This window comes from Neophocaena asiaeorientalis, unplaced genomic scaffold (assembly GCF_003031525.2).
Source record: "Neophocaena asiaeorientalis asiaeorientalis breed wild unplaced genomic scaffold, Neophocaena_asiaeorientalis_V1.1 scaffold429, whole genome shotgun sequence".
NCBI classification, from domain to species: Eukaryota; Metazoa; Chordata; class Mammalia; order Artiodactyla; family Phocoenidae; genus Neophocaena; species Neophocaena asiaeorientalis.
Window position 1 is genome coordinate 3,134,843 of NW_020173550.1, and position 22,587 is coordinate 3,157,429.

Here is a 22,587-nt window from a genome sequence, read left to right on the forward strand (position 1 = left end):
GATGCCATAGCAAAATATCACAGACTGGGTCGCTTAAAAAATAGAAATTTATTTTGTTATAGTTCTGGGGGTTGGAAGTTTAAGATCAAGGCGTCAGCAAAGGTGGTTTCTCCTGAGACCTCTTGGCTTGCAAATATTTATCTTTCTCACTGTGTCTTCACATGGTTTTTTCTCGGTGTGTGTGCAACCCTTGTGTTGCTTTGTGTGTTCAAATTTCCTCTTCTTACAGGATGTTAGTCATATTGGATTAGGGCCTATCCTAATGGTCTTATTTTATCTTAATCGCTTCTTTAAAGGCTCTATCTCAAAATATAGTCACATTCTGAGGTACTGAATGTGGTTAGGGCTTTGATATATGAATTTTTGGAAAACACATTTCAGACCATGACGATAAGGATGCTCACTTTTACCACTACTATTCAACATACTCTTGGAAGTTCTAGCCAGAACAATTAAATGAAAAAAAAAAGAAATAAAAGGAAAATTGAAAAGGAAGAAGGAAAATTATCTCTATGGTCAGATGACATAATTTTATATGTAGAAAACTCTAATGATTCAGAGTGAATTCGGCAAAGTTGCAGGATATGAGCTCAACACACAAAAATCAGTTTCATTTCTATACATTAAACAATCAAAACAGAAATTAGGGGAAAAAATCCATTTAGAATACCACCAGAAAGATGAAATACTGAGGAATTAACCTAACCAAGGAGGAGAAAGACTTGTACACTGAAAATTACAAAATGTTACTGAAAGAAATTAAAGAAGACACAAATTAATGGAAATAAATTCTGTGTTCATGGATTGGAAGCTTTAATGTTGTCAGGATGTCCATACTATCCAAAGTGATCTGTAGATTCAGTGCAATCCCTATCAAAATACCAATGACATTTTTCACAGAAATAGAAAAATCCATCCTAAAATGCATATGGAATCCCAAGGGACCCTGAATAACCAAAACGATACTGAAAAGAAGAATAAAGTTGGAGGATTCACAGCTCCTGATTTCAAATGTTAGTACAAAACTGGGGTAATCAAAACAAAGTGGAACTGGCATAAAGACAGATATATAGACCAGTGGAATAGAACAGAGAGCCCAGGAATAAACCCTTGCATATGTGGTGAGATGATTTTCCACAAGGGTGCCAAGACCATGGGGAAAGGACAGTCTTTTCAGTAAATGGTGCTGAAACAACTGGATAGCCACATGCAAAAGAATGATGTTGAACCCTTACCATCCACTATACGCACACATTAACTCAAGAAGGATTGAAGACCTAAATGTAAGAGCTAACACTATGAAACTGTTAGAAGAAAACATAGGGGAAAGCTTTATAATATTGGATTTGTCAATAATTTCTTGGATATGGCACCGAAAACACAGACAACATAGTAAAAAATAAGTACATTGGACTTCATCAAAATTAAAAACTTGTAGCATCAAAGAATTCTATCAAGACAGTGAAAAGACAACTGCAGAATGAGAGAAAATATTTGCAAATCATAGGTCTGATAAGGCTTAATACCAGAATACAGAAAGAACTCCTACAACTCAAAAACAGCAAAATAAACAATTAAAAATTGTGCAAAATACCTGATTAGATATTTCTCCAAAGAAGATATACAAATGGCCAATAAACACATGAGAAAATGCTCAACATCTCTAGTCATTAGGGAAATGCAAATCAAAACCACAATGAGATACCACTTCATACCCATTAGGATGGCTATTGCTAAACACATACAGACACAGATACACGAACACGCAGAGAAAATAACAAGTGTTAGAGAGCATGTGAAGAAATTGGAACCCTTGCACATTGCTGGTAGGAATGGGAAATGGTGTAGTCACTGTGGAAAACAGTTTAGTCGTTCCTTAAAAAGCTAAACACAGAACTACCTTATGATTCAGCAATTCTACTCCTGGACATATACACACAGGAATTTAAAGCAGGGACTGAAACAGATACTTGTATGCCAGTGTTCATTGCAGTCAAAAAGTGAAAACGACCCATGCATCAATCAACAGGTCAATAGATAAACAAAATGTGGTGTATACATATAATGAAATATTATTCAGCCATAAAAGGAAGGAGACTCTGACATATGATACAGTATGGTTGAACCCTGAAGACATTTTGCCAAGTGGAATAAGCCAGTGACAAAAAAGACAAATACCGTGGGATTCCACCGATACTAAGTACCTGGAGTTATCAAATTCATAGCAAAATGATAATTTCCAGGGGCTATGAGAATGGGGAGTTATTGCTTAATGGTTACAGATTTTCTTTTCTGTAATAAATGCTTTAGAAATACATAGTGGTGATGGTTGCACGACATTGTAAATTTAATTAATGCCACTGAATTGTACACTTCAAATGGTTAAAATGGTAAATTGTATGTTACGTATATTTTAACACAAGTGTGTGCACACACATGCCTGTGCACATAAACACAAATCCAAGGACCTAGTGTTCTATAGGGCCCACTTTTGAAACACTGACCTAAACCATTTTCCTCACTGTATGGACAACGTAATCAGCCTGTGTAGACTGCTGTCCATCCTCCCAGTCAGCTATGCTCTCCCCACCCTAAGGCCTTTGCAGAAGCTATTCTCTTTGCAAGGAGTGCCATTCTCTCCTGCCCCATGATCCATATGGCTAACTTTTGCTCACCCTTCAGGTGTTATTTAAACATTGCTTCCTTTGGGGAAACTTCTTGGGTATCCTCTCATATCTACATCCAGTGTCTGCAATACTTCCACCATGATGGTACTATCAGACCATTTTTATTTGCCATTTACGTGTGTTGGTCTGCTATTTTACAGGGGAGGGACCATATGTATCCTGTGAATTGCTGTGTCTAGCACCTAGCACGGTGCCTGGGAAACAGCAGATGCTCAATTACCACTTAAAGAAGGAAGAGAATAAGGGAGGGCAGGGTGGATATAGACTTCCTGAAGGCCCCACCTCCACCTCTATTAATCTGAGTCTCACTTGTGCACCAGGGCAGTTTGTTTCTCTCTCTTTTTTTTTTTTTTTTTTTTTTTTTTTTTTGCGGTACGCGGGCCTCCCCCCGCTGTGGCCTCTCCCATTGTGGAGCACAGGCTCCGGATGCGCAGGCTCAGCGGCCATGGTTCACGGGCCCAGCCGCTCCACGGCATGTGGGATCTTCCCGGACTGGGGCATGAACCCGTGTCCCCTGCATCGGCAGGCAGACTCTCAACCACTGTGCCACCAGGGAAGCCCTGTTCCTTTCTTGATAGCAGTCATCACTGTCTTCCTTCTACTCTAGTTCTCTGTGCATATATTTCATCCTGTGAGGGCCCCAATTATCTCTGCATTCCCCACAGTACTTTGCATATAGTAGATGCTGGAAATAAACAAGCACACACAGTTAAAAACAGTACGTTGTAAACAGACTATTCTGACCTTTTGTTGTCCTTCATATTAGGAGAACAGGAAAGAACCCCACAGTCTCTCAAAATGCACTTGGACCATCTTTTAGTTATCAGCTACTATCTGTTGCTTTTCATGCGCCTTTCACTTCAGATGACCAATTTGGAAATTGTCTTGGAACGTAAAAGTATCAAAATGTGGGCTTCTCTCGTGGTGCAGTGGTTAAGAATCTGCCTGCCAATGCAGGAGACATGGATTCGAGCCCTGCTCAGGGAAGATCCCACACGCCGCGGAGCAACTAAGTCCATGCGCCACCACTACTGAGTCTGTGCTCTAGAGCCCACGAGCCACAACTACTGAGCCCGAGTGCCACAACTGCTGAAGCCCGCGCGCCTAGAGCCCCTGCTCTGCAACAAGAGAAGCCACCCAATGAGAAGTCTACACACTGCAATGAAGAGTAGCCCCTGCTCGCTGCAACTAGAGAAAATCCTGTGCGCAGCAACAAAGACCCAAGGCAGGTAAAACAAACAAACAAAAGTATCAAAATGTATATCTTTTTCTTGTTATTTTAAGAATGCTTGCTTTCCTTCCATCACATTTTGTATTAGCGATCTTTAACTTATCAAGCTGAAGATATAGGAGTTGGTGGTGGTGACAGTGGGCAGGGCCTGGGGGCAGTGGCAGGGAGAGCTCCAGAGCTGTATTTTCTAGCAGTTACATTTCCCAAGAGTGAGGGGACTAATGGAGTGTCCGTGAGAAAAACCCAGCCCTGGCTCTGCCCCAACCACTCCTCTTATCCAAGGGCCTGCTAGACCTCTGGCTGGAAGCTAGGGGCCTGGGCCACTTCATTCCAGGGACACAAGTTCTCCTTTCCAAGAGCCCCAGGCTGCTGGTCTCAGCAACTAACCATTGACCTAATAAGCCCATTTCTTTAGCCATATAGAGTACACATTAATGAATCACTTCATCCACAGAATAGAAGGTCCCAGATGTGCTATGAAATGGTGGCATCTTTCAGGTTCGTTTGCTGCCATGGTACCCTTGGAAGGTTGAAAATTTTGTTTCTTCTCATGGAGGTGAGAAGTGAGCTTAGAGCCCACCAGAGCTGCGTATTTACCTGGCCCCCTCCTTTCGCAAATAGTTCCAATCTCCAATTCTTCCCACGTTTAAAGATGGGAGGAAATGGGGATCCTTCTTCCCATGGAAGAGGAAATCAGGACCCCACAAAGGAAGGAAACTTTCTGAGTCTGTTACTTACTTCCTCAGTAAGGCCTGAATGAACTAAATCAGTAATGCTAATCCCATTAGTAATGCTAGTTCCCAGTCCAGAACTCCAGGAGTGAGAAATGTACCAAAGAGTCCTTTCTAGGAAAGTTAGATAAATGTTGGATGCTCAGAGACAAGCATAGAAACTCCTTGAATAACAGCTTCAAATCATACAGAAATACCACCCTAAACATGCATTCCCTTAAGTTCTCCAGGCCACAGTTCTCATCCTTGAGGCCTCTCCCTTCTCTCTGTCTCTCTGTCGCTCTAGAAGGTCCTTATGGTAAGTCCCTACCTCACACCTCATACCCCACATAGGGGAGAAGAGCACTGTCACCTACTCAGAGCAGTGCGGGAGCTGTTGGGTGGTGATGGCTGCAGGGAAGCGAGCAATCCTGGCAGGTTTCTGGGCTGGAGAAGGTGGGGAGCAAGCTCCCTCCAGGATGCCCTAGAGTATGGGCCCTTAGGGCGATCAGGGTCTGGCGGTGTTCAGGGATTGGGAGTATAGGGAAGGCTCCTGGAGTAGCCAGCAGAGGAGGCAGTGGTTGGTCGTTGGGGAGGCAGTTGGAGAAAGTTCCAAGGAGTTCCAGGGAGGAGCTAATATGTAGGGTGGGAGAGAATAGGAAAAGAAGACTGGGTGGGCTTTCTGGCATTCCTCCTTCCAAGGACTCTACAGAAAACAGTGGAAATCACAGAGATGATTCTCTTACCTTTCAAGATACACTGTAAAGCTGGCAGAAGAGGCACTAGGGATGCACTAGGGATACACAAAGAGAAAGGTGCAGAGGGATGGAAGGAAACCATAGAGACCAGAGTACCTGAGAGAGACAAACAGCATCTGACTGCTTAGAGCCAAAGGCTCAGGGACACGGACAGCAGAGAGGCGGGATTGGGACCCTTGCTTGGGGTGGAGCAAGGGCCCCTTCCACAGTGAGTGCAGCCTGGAACCGCAGAACAACAACACTGGTTCAAGGCCACGGTCTGCCAGGCCTGCCAACTCAGTGTCTGGCAGGTAATGTTCTACCAAAATGGGCAGTGAACGCTCCTGTAATGGGCAACTACATCCAGGCAATTCCCTGGCTTGAAGGACCTGGGTTTCCTGCTGTGTTTTAAATGACCACATCTGGGTCCACAGCCAGGGTTTCTTTCTGGAAAACTCCTCCCAGGAAATTCAAGGAGTCAGTGGAAACTTATACACCCCAGATGAATTAAGTTTGAATCTCTGAGGGTAAGGCGTAGGCATCGATATTTTTATCGATGCTACTCATGGGATTCTAGTGACCAGCCAGGTCAAAGAATCGCTGTATGGACTGGTGGCAGGCACTTGACAGATGCCGACGGCACAAAGATGCACAAGATTCAGACCCTGATCTTCATGAACTCACAGCTGAGCGAGGAGGATAATAAACATCAAAACAAACAGCAACAACAAAATTGACAACAGTGTGCTGAGTTCGGCCATAGAAACATGACTAGGTTAAAGAGGAAGATGTTAATCACGTGTTTTGTTTTAGGCATTTTGTGATGGTTTGACACCTTGGGGGTCTTGGGGAGGGATGCCCCTCCCAGAGTTAGCTGATTCCTAGAGAGAGTGAATAACTCGCGTTGAAGCACATCTTTCACATACAAACTGACCAACCTCCAATCTATACCCCCAACCACCTCCTTTATCCAACTCTCACCTACCAAGCTAGTATTTTCCCTGCCCTAAATCACCCCAGGGCCAGGTACCAGACCACAAGAGACCACCTCATCCACAGAGTCTGCCAACGTTATTCCAACGACCTAGTCTAAGCTTGTTCAGCTGTTCAACCTGCCTCACCCCTTCCTTCCTATGGAAAGCACGATAAAGGCTCTGGACCATGCATTCCCCTTATGCGTTCTGCTTCCCGGTCAACCTTGGTGCTTCCCCAGGTGGTATGGTATGCCCCTTTCTCCTGGAAATTGTAAGTATATATTTGACACATAATATAGTTGGATAATATATTGAAAAAATATATATATCTTTAGAAAAATGATTCTGATTGCAAATATTCAAAAACACACTGGATTAATATTAACTTACCTCTGCTGAGCCTTTGCCAGCTGTTCTACATTTTCTCTGTGTGTTATCCCCTTTTATCCTCACAGGGACTTCATGAGGTATGGAGTGATAGCCCCATTTTTCAGACAAGGAAACTGAGGCACAGATAGCATGAGAACCTTGCCCAGGGTACACAGCTGGTAAATGGTGGGCTGGATTTGAAGCCAGCCATGCTGACTCTAGGCCTCCGCTCTTTCCCTCAACATGCTCTTAACCCACCCTTTCCAACCCTGAGAACTGGGATTTGGTGTTTCTGTCTGTTTGTCAGATGACCCCAGACAGCATGTGAGTAAGGCCGTGTTTGATTTCACTGACTTCATCCCTCTGCCAAACTTTGTGTTCCACTTTCAACGTCCCCACCAGGCTTCCAGGGGCCTCCCTGGTCTATCCCGTAGGAGAGGAAAGCAGTCTGATGGGAGGAAAGGCACCTTCCTGAAAGGCTGGCTGGGGGCCCAGCCCATCCACACACACAGCCTGGGTATTTTTTGACACATGTGAGAGGGACAGGCTTCTGAAATGAGGGGCTTTCGGGGGATATCCTGGTTGGCCAAGAAAGGAGCTCTGCTCCAGGGGGCCAACTCCAACCTCCCCTTCTCAGGAGGGGAAGACTCACTCCAGGCCCTACGCTCGTGTGTGAGAAATAACATCCCCCAACAATCAGGTTCCCCACCACCGCCTGCCTCCGGGACTCCTCTGGCTTACTCCCCACCTGTTCTGGGGACTCTCTTCTGCCCTGGGAATGTCCTCCTTTACCCTCTTCTCAGATCTGACCTCTCTTTAATGCCCACCTCATGGCTGTTTCCTGCTGCAAGTTTTCCTTGAGTGCTCCTCCAGACCTACATCACTTAAGCTGACATGTCTGTTTGACTTTCATCTGTACATGTCTGCCTTCTCAAGTAGGGTTCGTATTCCTTGAGCTACTATGTCTTTGCATTGGCAGGGGTCTTGGGAAAACTACCTTTTGAGGGGCTTGGGTTCCCCAGGGAAATGCCACTCAGTAATGAGACTTTCTTTGGTCGCCAGATTTTTTCCTAAATTAGTAGAGCCTGTGGTCCTTAGACTGTAAACAGATGACACCACGGCTTCCCACAGGGGCCCTGGAAGTAGGTTTTCCTTGGTAGGACTGCCAGTTGGCCACATCCCCTGGAGCCCTCACAGATGATGGCCTCGAGAGCACAGGGTGGCAAGAAGGACACCAGCCCTACTCTACCGGCTGGGACCATGTGCCCCTGCCTGCAGCAGGAGACATGGAAGTTCTCAGTACAGCCCCTCCTGGGGCTGGGACAGGAGGCAGCACTACAACTTGCTCTTTGACGTACTCAGATCCAAGTCACATCTCTCATATCCTCTTACTTCTTCATATCTGATCCCATCACATCTTTCTTTGTAGGGACCGAGGGGTGAGTTCCACCTTTGGAGTTAGGAAATACATTTCAACCAGACTGAAGAGACTTTTTTTACTTCTTGATTCATTGCATGTAGCACTGAGCCCAGCACTTGTGGGCACTCAGTGAATATTTGTTGAGGAATGCATGGGTGGATGGAAACTTCTAGAAAGCTCATATCTTCTGCCTTGTTGAGTCAGGCACCTTCATTCCAGATGCTCAGTGTTGATTCTACCACCATCTCAATGTTGGAAAGTTTCCTTATAATACTGATGAGACATATCAGAATATGTATCCTGGTTGGTTTTTTTCCCCTTGGCCACCCAGAACACTGTTATAAGCAAAAAACATGCCTCTGTACTCAGGTCTGTGCCCCTAAAGAAAGAGTCTAAACACTTGTGAATTGGATCCTATTGTAACTGCTCATGTGGGAAGAGCTTATATAAGTGAATAATTGCTACCTAACAATCGTTTATCTTTGGGTTTTCTTAAAGCTAGATGTCCTAGATATATGACTGCTAAAGGATAATTTTCAAAAAAGGGAAAATCATCACTCCCACACAGATACAAACATATGTTAAAAATTTTATCTAAATCATTATTAATGAGGGAATTGTTAAGGCCTTATAACCAGTTCAAGGGCAAGCCGAAGAATAGACACATTGATTGATCAGGAATATTGAAATGAACATGCAATGGGCAAGGGAAATCAAATGAGCCTCCATCACACAGAATTTACTTACATGTTTATAGACAAGAATTATTCAGCATTGCCTTTAGTTATCTACATCATTATCTACAGTTTATGGAGTTTTAAAATAGCTCAAGTCATGAAAGGGGCAGAATCTCAGAAAACCTACAAGAGTGTGCTCTAAGCAGTTTTCCATGGCAGACATTCAGTAACATTATTTGCTTATTCAAACTTCCTTACATGACAGAAGTGACATTTGAAGTCAATGGAGAAAGAGCAGACTCTCCAACAAGTGCTGACAGGAAAACTGAATTTCCATATGTAAAAATAAAACTGGATTTTAACACCACAATTTACCCAGAACAAATTTCAGGTGGATTAGAAAATGAAATATTAAAATAGAAATTTTCGAGAAGAAAGATGAACTACAATTCTGCAGCCTGTGGAAGGAAAACCACATTCACAGAAAGATAGACAAAATGAAAAGGCAGAGGACTTTGTACCAGATGAAGGAACAAGATAAAACCCCAGAAAAACAACTAAATGAAGTGGAGATAGGCAACCTTTGAGAAAAAGAAAGCAGAATAATGATAGTGAAGATGATCCAGGACCGTGGAAAAAGAATGGAGGCAAAGATTGAGAAGATGCAAGAAATGTTTAAAAAAGACCTAGAAGAATTAAAGAACAAACAAACAGAGATGAACAATACAATGACTGAAATGAAAAATACACTTGAAGGAATCAATAGCAGAATAACTGAGGCAGAAGAACAGATAAGTGACCTGGAAGATGGAAGGGTGGAATTCACTGCCATGGAAAAGAATAAAGAAAAAACAATGAAAAGAAATGAAGACAGCTTAAGAGACCTCTGGGACAACATTAAATGCAACAACATTCGCATTATAGGGGTCCCAGAAGGAGAAGAGAGAGAGAAAGGACCCAAGAAAATATTTGAAGAGATTATAGTCGAAAACTTCCCTAACATGGGAAAGGAAATAGCCACCGAAGTCCAGGAAGCGCAGAGTCCCAGCCAGGATAAACCTAAGGAGAAACACGCCAAGATACATAGTAATCAAATTGACAAAAATTAAAGACAAAGAAAAATTATTGAAAGCAACAAGGGAAATATGACAAATACCATACAAGGGAACCGCCATAAGATTAACAGCTGATTTCTCAGCAGAAACTCTACAAGCCAGAGAGAGTGGCATGATATATTTAAAGCAATGAAAGGGAAGAACCTACAACCAAGATTACTCTACCAAGCAAGGATCTCATTCAGATTTGACGGAGAAATCAAAAGCTTTGCAGACAGGCAAAAGCTAAGAGAATTCAGCACCACCAAACCAGCTCTACAAATGCTAAAGGAACTTCTCTAAGTGGGAAACACAAGAGAAGAAAAGGACCTACAAAAATAAACCCATAACAATTAGGAAAATGGTGATAGGAACATACATATCGATAATTACCTTAAAGGGGAATGGATTAAATGCTCTAACCAAAAGACACAGGCTCGCTGAATGGATACAAAAACAAGACCTATATATATGTTGTCTACAAGAGACCCACTTCAGACCTAGGGACACATACAGACTGAAAGTGAAGGAATGGAAAAAGATATTCCATGCAAATGGAAATAAAAAGAAAGCTGGAGTAGCAATACTCATATCAGATAAAATAGACTTTAAAATAAAGACTGTTACAAGAGATAAGGAAGGCACTACATAATGATCAAAGGATCAATCCAAGAAGAAGATATAACAGTTATAAATGTTTATGCACCCAACGTAGGAGCACCCCAATACATAAGGCAAGTGCTAACAACCATGAAAGGAGAAATCGACAGTAACCCAATAATAGTGGGGGACGTTAACACCTCACTTACACCAATGGACAGATCATCCAAAAGAAAATTAATAAGGAAACACAAGCTTTAAGTGACACAATAGACCAGATAGATTTCCTTGATATTTATAAGACATTCCATCCAAAAACAGCAGATTACACTTTCTTCTCAAGTGCACATGGAACATTCTCTAGGATAGATCACATCTTGGGTCACAAATCAAGCCTCAGTAAATTTAAGAAAATTGAAATCGTATCAAAGCATCTTTTCTGACCACAACTCTATGAGATTAGAAATCAATTACAAGGAAAAAACCTGTAAAAAACACAAACACATGGAAGCTAAATAATATGTTACTAGATAACCAAGAGATCACCAAAGAAATCAAAGAGGAAACCACAAAATACCTAGAGACAAATTACAACAAAAACACGATGATCCAAAACCTGTGGGATGCAGCAAAAGCAGTTCTAAGGGGGAAGTTTATAGCAATACAAGCCTACCTCAAGAAAAAAGAAAAATCTCAAATAAACAGTCTAACGTTACACCTAAAGGAACTAGAGAAAGAAGAACAAACGAAACCCAAAGTTAGCAGAAGGAAAGAAATCATAAAGATTAGAGCAGAAATAAATGAAATAGAAACAAAGAAAACAATAGCAAAGATCAATAAAACTAAAAGCGGGTTCTTTGAGAAGATAAACCAAATTGATAAACCATTAGCCAGACTCGTCAAGAAAAACGGGGAGAGGACTCAAATCAACAAAATTAGAAAAGAAAAAGGAGAAGTTACAACGGACACCGCAGAAATACAGAGCATCCTAAGAGACTACTACAAGCAACTCTATGCCAATAAAATGGACAACTTGGAAGCAATGGACAAATTCTTAGAAAGGTATAACCTTCCGAGGCTGAACCAGGAAGAAATAGAAAATATGAACAGACCAATCACAAGTAATGAAATTGAAAATGTGATTAAAAATCTTCCAACAGGGCTTCCCTGGTGGTGCAGTAGTTAAGAACTTGCCTGCCAATGAGGGGACACGGGTTCGAGCCCTGGTCTGGGAAGATCCCACATGCTGCGGAGCAACTAAGCCCATGTGCCACAACTACTGAGCCTGCGCTCTAAGGCCTGTGAGACACAACTGCTGAACCTGTGTGCCACAACTACTGAAGCCCGTGTGCCTAGAGCCCGTGCTCCGCAACAAGAGAAGCCACCGCCATGAGAAGCCGGTGCACCTCAATGGAGAGTAGCCTGCACTTGACCCAACTAAAGAAAGCCCGCATGCAGCAATGAAGACCCAATGCAGCCAAAAATAAAATAAATACATAAATGAATTTATTTAAAAAAAATCTTCCAACAAACAAAAGGCCAGGACCAGATGGCTTCACAGGTGAATTCTATCAAACATTTAGAGAAGAGCTAACACCCATCCTTCTCAAACTCTTCCAAAAATTGCAGAGGAAAGAACACTCCCAAACTCATTCTATGAGGCCACCATCACCCTGATACCAAAACCAGACAAAGATACTACAAAAAAAGAAAATTACAGACCAATATCACTGATGAATATAGATGCAAAAATCCTCAACAAAATACTACAAACAGAATCCAACAACACATTAAAAGGATCATACACCATCACCAAGTGGGATTTATCCCGGGGATGCAAGGATTCTTCAATATACGCAAATCAATCAGTGTGATACACCATATTAACAAACTGAAGAATAAAAACCATGTGAGCATCTCAATAGGTGCAGAAAAAGCTTTTGACAAAATTCAACACCATTTATGATAAAAACCCTCCAGAAAGTGGGTATGGAGAGAACCTACCTTAACATAATAAAGTCCATATACGACAAACCCACAGCAAACATCATTCTCAATGGTGAAAATCTGAAAGCATTTCCTCTAAGATCAGGAACAAGACAAGGATGTCCACTCTCACCACTATTATTCAACATAGTTTCGGAAGTCCCAGCCATGGCAATCAGAGAAGAAAAAGAAATGAAAGGAATCCAAATTGGAACAGAAGAAGTAAAACTGTCACTGTTTGCAGATGACATGATACCATACGTAGGAAATCCTAAAGATGCCACCAGAAAACTACTAGAGCTAATTAATGAATTTGGTAAAGCTGCAGGATACAAAATTAATGCACAGAACTGTCTTGCATTCCTATACACTAACAACAAAAGATCAGAAAGAGAAATTAAGGAAACAATACCATTTACCATTGCAACAAAAAGAATAAAGTACTTAGAAATAAGCCTACCTAAGGAGGTAAAAGACCTGTCTTCAGAAAAGTATAAAACGCTGATTAAAGACATCAAATATGACACAAACAGATGGAGAGATATACCATGTTCTCAGGTTAGTTATGGCTTTAAGACGAAGTAAAAAGCTTGGATGGGAAAAAAAAAAAGTTAAAATATTTACAGGGGTTGTTTTTGGGTTATGAATGTGATGTGTATGTTTATAGAGTTAAAAAGTGGTTATTGCTAGGGGCAAGTATTGTAGTTTTTAAATTTTATTTTATTTTATTTATTTTGGCTGTGTTGGGTCTTTGTTGCTGTGCGCGGGCTTTCTCTAGCTGTGGCGAGTGGGGGCTACTCTTCGTTGCTGTGCGCAGGCTTCTCACTGTGGTGGCTTCTCTTGTTGCAGAGCATGGGCTCTAGGCATGCGGGCTGCAATAGTTGTGGCACTTGGGCTCAGTAGTTGTGGCTCATGGGCTCTAGAGCGCAGCCTCAGTAGTTGTGGCGCACGGGCTTAGTTGCTCTGCAGCATGTGGGATCTTCCTGGACCAGGGCTCGAACCCATGTCCTCTGCACTGGCAGGCGGATTCTTAACCACTGTGCCACTAGGGAAGCCCAAGTGTTGTAGTTTTTTGTGTTTGCATCTTAATTTTTCTTTCCTTCAAAATGTTATAAAGTGAACATATGTTTTGCTGTGATAAATCCAGAAGATATTCAGTAAGTAGTTTGGGAGAGAGGAGAATAGATAGGTATATGTTGGAGAGAAGAGAGAGAAGAGATAATAAGAATCTTCCTAAATGGTCACACTGTCCTTCATGGGGGTTGACATTCTCAGCCCAAATATGTATATCTGAAGATTTTATTCAAATGTGTAAAATCACATTATGATTCCACAAGATCCTTTTCTCTAAAATTCCCTTTAAAGGAGAAACACAATTCTTATCTAACAGACCTCACAACCTGCAGTAATAGTCATGTAAATGAAACTGAGCAGGACCCTGTGGGGCCCTCCCAGGTACAAATCCTTTCCACATTCCCTGTTTCTTTTTTTCTTTAACATTTTTTTTTCAGCTTCCCTGTTTCCTGTTTGCAGAAAATTGGCTTCATTCACCTCTGAGACCTTCCCTAGGTGCCAAAGGGCAGCTTCAAGCAGTTGCTAATCAGGGAAGCGAAGGAATGCAGAAACAAAAAAGAAGCACTCAAGGAACAATAGTGCAGAGATAAAGCAGGGTCCTGGTTCCTCCTCAAGGAATATACGTAACAATACCGTTAAGTCTTTTGCAGGAACTAAGGCCCCCACGCAGGTAGAGGATGGTAACTTCAGGCTGAGCCCAAGATTCCTGAACACTGCCCTGTCACCTCACCTTGAACCAATCAGAGAAAGTCTGCACAAAGTGGAAGATAATGAAGACTTTTATTCCCTCCCCAAATGATTCTCCCTTTAAAAACTTGCATGGTTGAGCAGAATCTTAGGAGTTGTTTGTTTGGGCTGTGCTTGCAGGATCTTAGTTCCCCCACCAGGGATCTAACCCATGCCCCCTGCAGTAGAAGCGTGGAGTCCTAATGGCTGGACCGCCAAGGAATTCCCAGGAGTTGGTTTTTGGACACAAGTCCACCTTCTCCCCAGGTTGCCACCTCCTGAATAAAACAACCTCTCCTTTCCAACCAACACTTGTCTCTCGAGTATTGGCTTTCGAGCAGTGAGCAGGCGAAACAGCTCAGTAACAAGGTAAGACAGACAAAAGTATGGCTTAAATAAGTAGAGTACAGACATGCAGGAGGAGTTGGGAAAGTCAGTGCTCTGCAGGGCATCACGACTGACTTCTAAGGGTTCTGTTCCAGCTTCCAAGACATACTGCCCTCTCTGCTTCCCTATGGAGGCCATGTGCTGACCTCCTAATCACAATTCTTCATTCCCCAAAGACTCTGAAACCCAGCTGACTGTCTTCTCTACTCAGGTCTTAACATCCTCTAAGTCAGTTCAGCATCCCAAGTCTGAGTGATGCAACATGATGGCTTCTTAGTTCCTTACTACCTCACCTCCTAAGAGCTTTGCATTCATTGTGTCTTTGCCACCTTCTCCCCAGGGCACACTGCTCCACTTCTGCTATCTGAAATCTCACATTCCTTTTCAGCCCCATCCTTCCAGCTCTCTCATTCATTGACCTCCTCCTGAAACTGTGCAACTCAGATTGGGACTTGAACCCAAGGTCTTTTAACTGAGATCACACACCTGGTCTCAGGACTTAATTAAGCTCAGGTTCTTGATGTCTTGTCACAGAAAGAATTCAGTGAGAGACAAAGTGATAGGTAAGAAGTGGATTTATTTAGAAACACACTCCACAGACAGAGTGTGGGCCATCTCAGAAGGTGAGAAAGGCACCAGGGTTTCAGGTTGTCAGTTTTTATAAGGGTGGGCAATTTCATAGGCTAATCAGTAGGAGGAATATTCCAGCTATTTTGGGAAAGGGGGGAGATTTCCCAAAATTGAGCCATTGCCCACTCTTTGACCTTTAGGGTCAGCCTTGGAACCATCATGGAGCCTGTGGGTGTGTCATTTAGCATGCTGATGTGTAACGATGAGCTATACTGAGGCTCAAGATCTAGTGGAAGTCGGCTTGTCTGACTTGTCCGCCATCTTGTACTTATTTGGTTCTAATCACTTTATGTTGTATCCTTGGGCCATGTCATTGTTTTAAAGGTTGTGCCCTGCCCCCTTTCCCCCTGTTTCACTCCCACTAAAACTGTTTCTCAACCTCATGAAACTCATCAGTCCCATAGACTGATTTTACAGGAAAACAAGCAAACAAAACCCCAAAAAACAAAAACAGAAGCTATGAGACAAGGACTACCTGAATTCCTCTACTTTCCTCCCAACATAATGGGAAAGGTGTCCCTCCCTAGGTCAAAGACTTATCCCTCTTACTATATTTTAATCCTCCCCCCTTCCTCCTCACTCAGCCCGTCAGTTGTTCCTTTCCTGTATCTTTAATCCCTCTCCTTCAACTTGATTCTTCCTACCAGCACTTAAGTATACTTATGCCTATTCCATCTTTTTTGTTTTTATAAATTTATTTATTTTTATTTATTTATTTTTGGCTGTGTTGGGTCTTCATTGCTGCACGCGGGCTCTCTCTAGTTGCGGCGAGTGGGGGTTACTCTTCATCGCGGTGCGTGGGCTTCTCATTGCGGTGGCCTCTCCTGTTGCAGAGCACAGGCTCTAGGCACACAGGTTTCAGTAGTTGCAGCACACGGGCTCAGTAGTTGCACGCGGGCTCTAGAGTGCAGGCTCAGTAGTTGTGGTGCACGGGCCTAGTTTCTCCGTGGCATGAGGGATCTTCCCGGACCAGGGATCTAAACCATGTTCCCTGCATTGGCAGGTAGATTCTCAACCATTGTACCACCAGGGAAGCCCCTCTTCCATCTTTAAAAGATCCCTCTGTAGTGGATGCTGTGATACATAATCCGGATGCCCCTTTCTGCACAGAGACATTCATTCTTCCAGCTGCCAGGAGTGTTGGCTGCTGACAGCTTGCAGCTCAAGGCCCCTCCGGGAATTGCCACAGGGAGCTGCCTTGCCCAAGGTGACACCCATTCTCCAGGGCAGGCCACAGCCTATGGCTGGTAGGTGCTGGGGCATTTTAAGGGTACTTGGGATTTGTTTTCAGCAGGTATAGTAAGACATGCAGGCATGGAGATGACTGTCATGAAGGAAAAGTTTATACTCATAGATCCCTAGAAACAGGAGACATGGCACACCATGCAGGGCCACATGGGGAAGCACCAGAGTTGGTCAGGAGGCAGAGGGAGAGAGGGGAAAATAGGGGAAAATGTGAGAACCTTTATTATGGTTTCCATGAGGAAGGTAAGATGAGACCATGTACGCAGGTTTAGGATTGGTCAGTTTGGATACTTTCATGGGCTCTAGGGTATATGGATGGCTCTGGTGTCTGATCCTGAGATGATTAGGGCAGGTGGATAGAGGCCCAGGTGTAAGATCTTGATAAAGGAGATGGTTGTGGGGTATGGACCCTGGATTGGCTGATTTGCATAGGAAAGTCATGCGCACAGAGGAGTCATTTTCTATCTCTAGAATTAGCTAGTCCCGGGAGGGGCAGTCTCTCCAGAATCAGCAAGGCTCCAGATGTCAAAACAACAGAAAATACAGAAAATAAAATGACATGATTAATACATGGGGTAAAATGCCAAGACCCCTTAACTTGATTCTGGGACATCTAGGAAGGGCCATCCTAGCTCCACAGCTCCCGGAGGGCTCTGCCAATACCTGGATCGCTGCATCACAGTTCAACACTCCCTCTGCTCCCTCACTCAGCCCCCACCCTCTGGAGTACTCCCCAAGAAACTTTCTGCCTGCAAACCTCCATCTCATCATCTGTTTTCCAGGGAACTGACTTAAGACACTCTCTAAGCCCCACTAACCCTCAACCATTGCTCTCCTTTCTTCACAGCCAAACTTCCTGAAAGAGCAACCTCTCCTCATTGTCTCCACTTGCACAAATCAACTTGCACAGCTTTTGTTCCGCTGTTCTCAAACTTCAGCATGACTCAGAATCGTGTGGAGGGCTTGTTAAACCACAGATCGCAGACCTCCAGCTCTGAGTTCCTGATTTTGTAGATCTGAGGCAAGACCCAACAAGCCACTTTCCTAATTTGCTCCCACGTTAGAGAACCCCTGCTTTCACGGTCCCCTATTCTGTCAGGACGAAGTCCAAGCTTCCTCCCAGGGCCCTTCACAGTGTGGCCTCTGTTTCCCCATTAGCCTTGTCTCCCTTTGTGTGTTTCTGGGGTTTTTGTTTTTGTTTTTCTTTTGGCCTCGCTGTGCAACTTGCAGGATCTTAGCTCCCTGACCAGGGATCGAACCTGAGCCCCCTGCAGTGGAAGTGCAGAGTCTTAACCATTGGACCACCAGGGAAGTGCCCCCTCATGCGTTTCTGAATTTGCCTTCCTGTGACTCTGCAGTAGTTGTGGTTTCTCATGGAGATAGGCTCTCCTCTTGCCTCTGGGCCTTTGCACATATTTTATTTGTACCTTGACACTCCTCACGTCTTTCCCCTGCCTGGGTAGCCCCTTTTCAATTTCTTATTGATAGGGACAGTAAAGGGACAAAGTAGGTAATTAAATAGTTAATCCCATTAGGGAATTGTAAGCAAAGAAAAAGGATGGGAGACCCCAGTAAGTTAATTATCTCTCAAGAAAGCAGGTTCACTTAACCACAGAACCAAGCAGGCTTGCTTAGCAACAAAACCCATGCAGCAGAAGCGTGAGATATGCCCCCAAACAATAAAACAATGGTGGCATGAGATTCACATCCTGCCCAGTGAGCTCAGTAAGTTAATGACCCCTAGGACATGCTCTCTGCGCGCATTAAAAAACAATAATTTATGGAAAGGTGACATCTCAAAGTGAAAGACCCTCATTGTACTGAAACCTAAAATAATTTTTCCATAGTGCCATGACAGTCGTGGCTTGACCATGTAGGGACAAGAAAACTCCCCTGCCCAATCTGGAGGATGAGCTGATGATGGAAGCATGACGTCTACTCAAGAATGAGGAGGAAGGTGGTCTTTTCCCCCTCCCCACTTTTCCTCTGATTATAAAACTCTAGCCCACTAAGTTCTCGGGGCACGGCACCCTCTCGCCCACCCATTTGTAAGCCTCACGAGCATCCTATTCTAATACATCACTTTTTTTTTTTGGACTAAAGGTACAATTTGTTGAATTTGTTGTTTTTATAAGTTCTCTTTTTGCAACTTAGCACGGTAGGTGAACCTAATACCTTATAACATGTGGCCCAATTTGGTTATTTTGGGTTTTTTTAATAAACGTCTTTATTGGAGTCCAACTGCTTTACAATGGTGTGTTCGTTTCTGCTGTGTAACAAAGTGAATCAGCTATATGTATACATATATCCCCATATCTCCTCCCTCTTGCGTCTCCCTCCCATTAATAAATCACTTCTTATCTATCACTTTGCCCCTCTCTGAATTCTTTCCTTGCTGAGCCATAAAGGACCGGAGCGCCTTGGAGCCCCCCGAGATGCCACCTAGTGGTTCCCCTGTCTCTTCTCAAGTCACTTCTTCAGGAAGTCTTGACCCTCTCCCTGCCTGCTGTCACAGGCAGCCCTCACTAAGCCATCAGAGTGAGTGGGGAAATGAACAATGGGGGAGACAATTAGAGAGCTCTCTACTCATAGAGACCCCTCCTCCTAGCTGAGGCCAAATGGCAAAAGAAGAGGCCCTGATGGGGTGAGCTGGGCCCACTGGCAGCTCCTGGAGACAAAGGGGAAGAGGCTGCGTCTGCAGGACGAGGGGCACTTCCTCTGGCTCCAAGCCTATGACAGCACGTGCCCCCTTGGGCTAGTACTCTTGTCCTGCTCTCCTCAGCCCCTGCAGCCCCCCACCTCTCTCTGTCCCTCCCAAACCTCTCCGCTTGGGCCAGATGAGACCCACGTCTTGCACCAGCTCGCCCAGGGGAGTCACCTCCCCACCCCTGGTGGGAGTCTTGTGATCGCTTTGGTATGCGTGACAAGCTTCCCAGAGTGATGCTTTGCGGGGTGACCTTGCCGTCCAGGAGAGCCCCTGTCGAGTTTGCGGATGTACAGCTGGGCTGCTTTCTGGGCCTGAGGGCGTGGGAGGGAGGGGAGGCAGGGGCAGGGGCAGACTGCTTTTTCTCCATAGATATTTGGCCCCAATTTTCAAGCCCAGGTTACATAAGACCTGCGGAGAACTACGCTCCCCTGTCACCCACACCTTTCCCTTTCTGTGGAGCATTTCACAAGTGCAGCTGCTTCTCAGAGAAGGTCTATTTTGGGAGCTGTTTCCATTTGACCTATATTAAGCACAGTCACAAGGCAGAGGCAAGTCGCGGGGTGCAGGGTGGCCTGCTTGCTCTTTGTGCTTTTTTAGTGTCACGGGTGAGGGAAGCAGACAAGCTGATGCCCATAGTTTGGGAGCTGAGACTCAAGTGGCTCATGGGCCTCCCCAGGGCAGCAAGCTACAGAAGGCTCTAGACTCGGACAGCCTACCTGTAACTAGTGCAGGCCCAAGCCGCCATCCCACTTCACTATTCTGATTTGCCTCCTCCTGAGGCCCTGCTGACAGAGAATACCTGAGTCACCTCAGCACTGGTCAGGGAGGAATTTAGGTTCCCTACAGGCCTAGAATCTACCAGGCCGGGCCAGGATGAGTCCCGGCCTGGGCCTGTGAAATGCAGTTAGTAGAGTTTTCATTGGCCATCAAGTGCCTCCATGGGGAATTCTCTTTCCTGAGTTAATGATTAAATCACATGACCAGCAGAGGGAGAGAAAGGGTTGCTGGGAGCCACTGGCCCAGGTACTGAGCACAAACAAGTATTACTCAGAGTTCCCACCACTTTGAGGGCCCATGGACAAAATGACAAGAGAAGTGATTCACCCACTAAGCACCCCATTTGCCCCTTTTCAATGGGGGTATTTCTTGGATCACCGTTTTCTCCCTTGAGCCCCTTCTCATTGTCTCCCTGGGAGTAGAGGTCTGATTCCAGGGTCTAAAACTGGGCCCCAAGCTGCTGACCCCCAAACCTACAGCTCCGTGCTTCCTGCCTCCTGGGAGTCAAGCCAATATCTCCAAACAATTGTCCCACTGAGACGTCACAATCAAAAATCTCAAAGCAAAACCTCACGCCTCCCCCACATCCAAATCAGCCCCGCCCCTGGGATGCTGCCTGGTCCACCTTGCCACGTGCTGCACGCTGCTTCTACCTTAGAAGGACACAATGGACACTGACCTGACGGGGGCACGTCCAGCCAGCTGGGAGATGCTAATGTTGCATCCCCTCAAAACTGCTGGAAAGGAGTCCTGGCTTTGTAGTGTGAAGCAGACAGCAGGGTTTCTGCTCCAACCCCTTGTAATCGAGTTAGTGGAGGGCTCCCCTCAAGACATTGGGTTTGGCCTTCACACCTGACTCGGAGCTGGCTGGAAGCACCTGGGGAAGTGGGAGGGGGCTCCCCTGGGAGAGTTGATGCGCGAGTTACTGAGGAGTGAGAGGGATGGAGAGAGCTGAGTGTGAGCGAAGAGCAGAAGTGAGAGCTGATTTTAAAAACTTGAGTTCGGCCTTGAGGAGTGGCTTTGAGGGCTGGTTGGAAGAGAGGATGGGTAGTGCATTCTAGGCAGGGACACAGCCCTGAGAAGGAGCAGAGCAGGGCAAAGCAAAGTACAGCCATCACGCTGTACTATGTGGGATGCTCTTGAGAGTATGGTGAAGAGTGGGTTAGCAGGAAAAGATGGAACCAGCTTAAGGAGATCCTTCCAGTTTGGTGGCCCCTTTGCTTCCCTTGTTTCCTGTCCTTCCCACTCCCTGCAGTGTAACAAGTCCTGGCTGCCCCTCACCCTGAGGGGACTCCTGGGGTGGGGGGGTATGGAAGCTGTAAAACACTTTCTGCAGGATGAGACTGAGACACTGCAGGCCAGGCTGCAGACAACCTAGCCCGTCGCAGGCAGCCAGCAAGAGGTGAAAGGCCATCTCTGCCCTGGGGGCAGCAATGCTCTGGAGGTGGGAACACTGGGACCAAAGGATCAAAGGAAAGGACGGTGGAAGCAGAGCCAGGAGGGACTTGGGAAGAATAATCTGCTTTGATCATCAAGGAATAAAGAAAAGTCCATGTCATTTTCTGCTCAGGGAAATACCAAAAAGGAAAACAATTTTTTTAAAAAGGGAGAAATTCCAAAAGAGGGGATATTGTCATTTTCAGTTGGTAAATGTCAAAAGCATTGTTTCTGTTGATACAGCATGATGGGTAGAACACATTTTGTGGGGGGAAGGGAATAACAATATACATATCCAGATGCAAGCTCCCACTATTTGACTCAGTATCCCCCCTTTCTACTAGTTTAGAAATGTTCTGATGAAAAAAAAGTCTCCTTGTCCACTGACCATATGCTACACAAAGGCAGGAAAATGATTTTCACCCAGTCATTCCAGCACTCAGCACTTTGCTGGAACATGGTAGGTGCTCAATAAACACTCATTTAAAGAACAAATTTGCAAAAAAAGAAGCTCCTTGATAATTGCAGGTCAACTTTAGAAGAATTGGTTAATTTCATCTAGTGATGGTAATATTAGGCAACTGTTCAAAAGGTCTGAGTAAGAAAATAACTATAAAAGATATTGGGGAGTGGGGCTTCCCTGGTGGTGCAGTGGTTAAGAATCCCCCTCCAATGCAGGGGACACGGGTTTGAACCCTGGTCCGGGAAGATCCCACATGCCGTGGAGCAACTAAGCCCGTGTGCCACCACAACTGAGCCTGCGCTCTGGAGCCCGCGAGCCACGACTACTGAGCCAGTGTGCCACAACTACTGAAGCCTGTGCGCCTAGAGCCCGTGCTCTGCATAAAGAGAAGCCACCACACAAGAGTAGCCCACGCTCACCGCAACTAGAGAAAAGTCCACGCACAGCAATGAAGACCCAACACAGCCAAATAATAAAATAAATAAATTTTAAAAAAAGGTATTGGGGACAATTTGGGAAACACGAATATCAACTGGGTAGTAGATGATATTAGGAAACTTTTGTTAAGACACCTACAAGTTATTTTGAAAAGTTTTAGCCAAAAAAAAAAAAAAAAAAAAAAAAAAACAAAAAGAAAAACATTAAAAAATTTTTAA

At 44.5% G+C, this 22,587-nt stretch overlaps 1 protein-coding gene and 1 non-coding gene across 4 annotated transcripts in view; both read right to left on the minus strand.

Annotated features, from left to right (window-relative positions):
• The window catches only part of PEBP4 (phosphatidylethanolamine binding protein 4), a 253,860-nt gene that overhangs the window by 221,253 nt on the left and 10,020 nt on the right, over positions 1–22,587 (minus strand). The window contains exon 1 of one of the 3 annotated variants that reach the window (XM_024747688.1): positions 5,006–5,241. The exons of the other annotated variants lie outside the window; for them this stretch is intronic. The gene's annotated coding sequence lies outside the window, so the exon portion shown is untranslated. Of the gene's footprint in view, positions 1–5,005; positions 5,242–22,587 lie in introns of those variants that run through there. 3 annotated transcript variants of the gene reach the window in all.
• TRNAG-UCC (transfer RNA glycine (anticodon UCC)) lies at positions 17,786–17,858 on the minus strand. The gene has a single exon. It is a non-coding gene; the product is annotated as a tRNA-Gly (tRNA).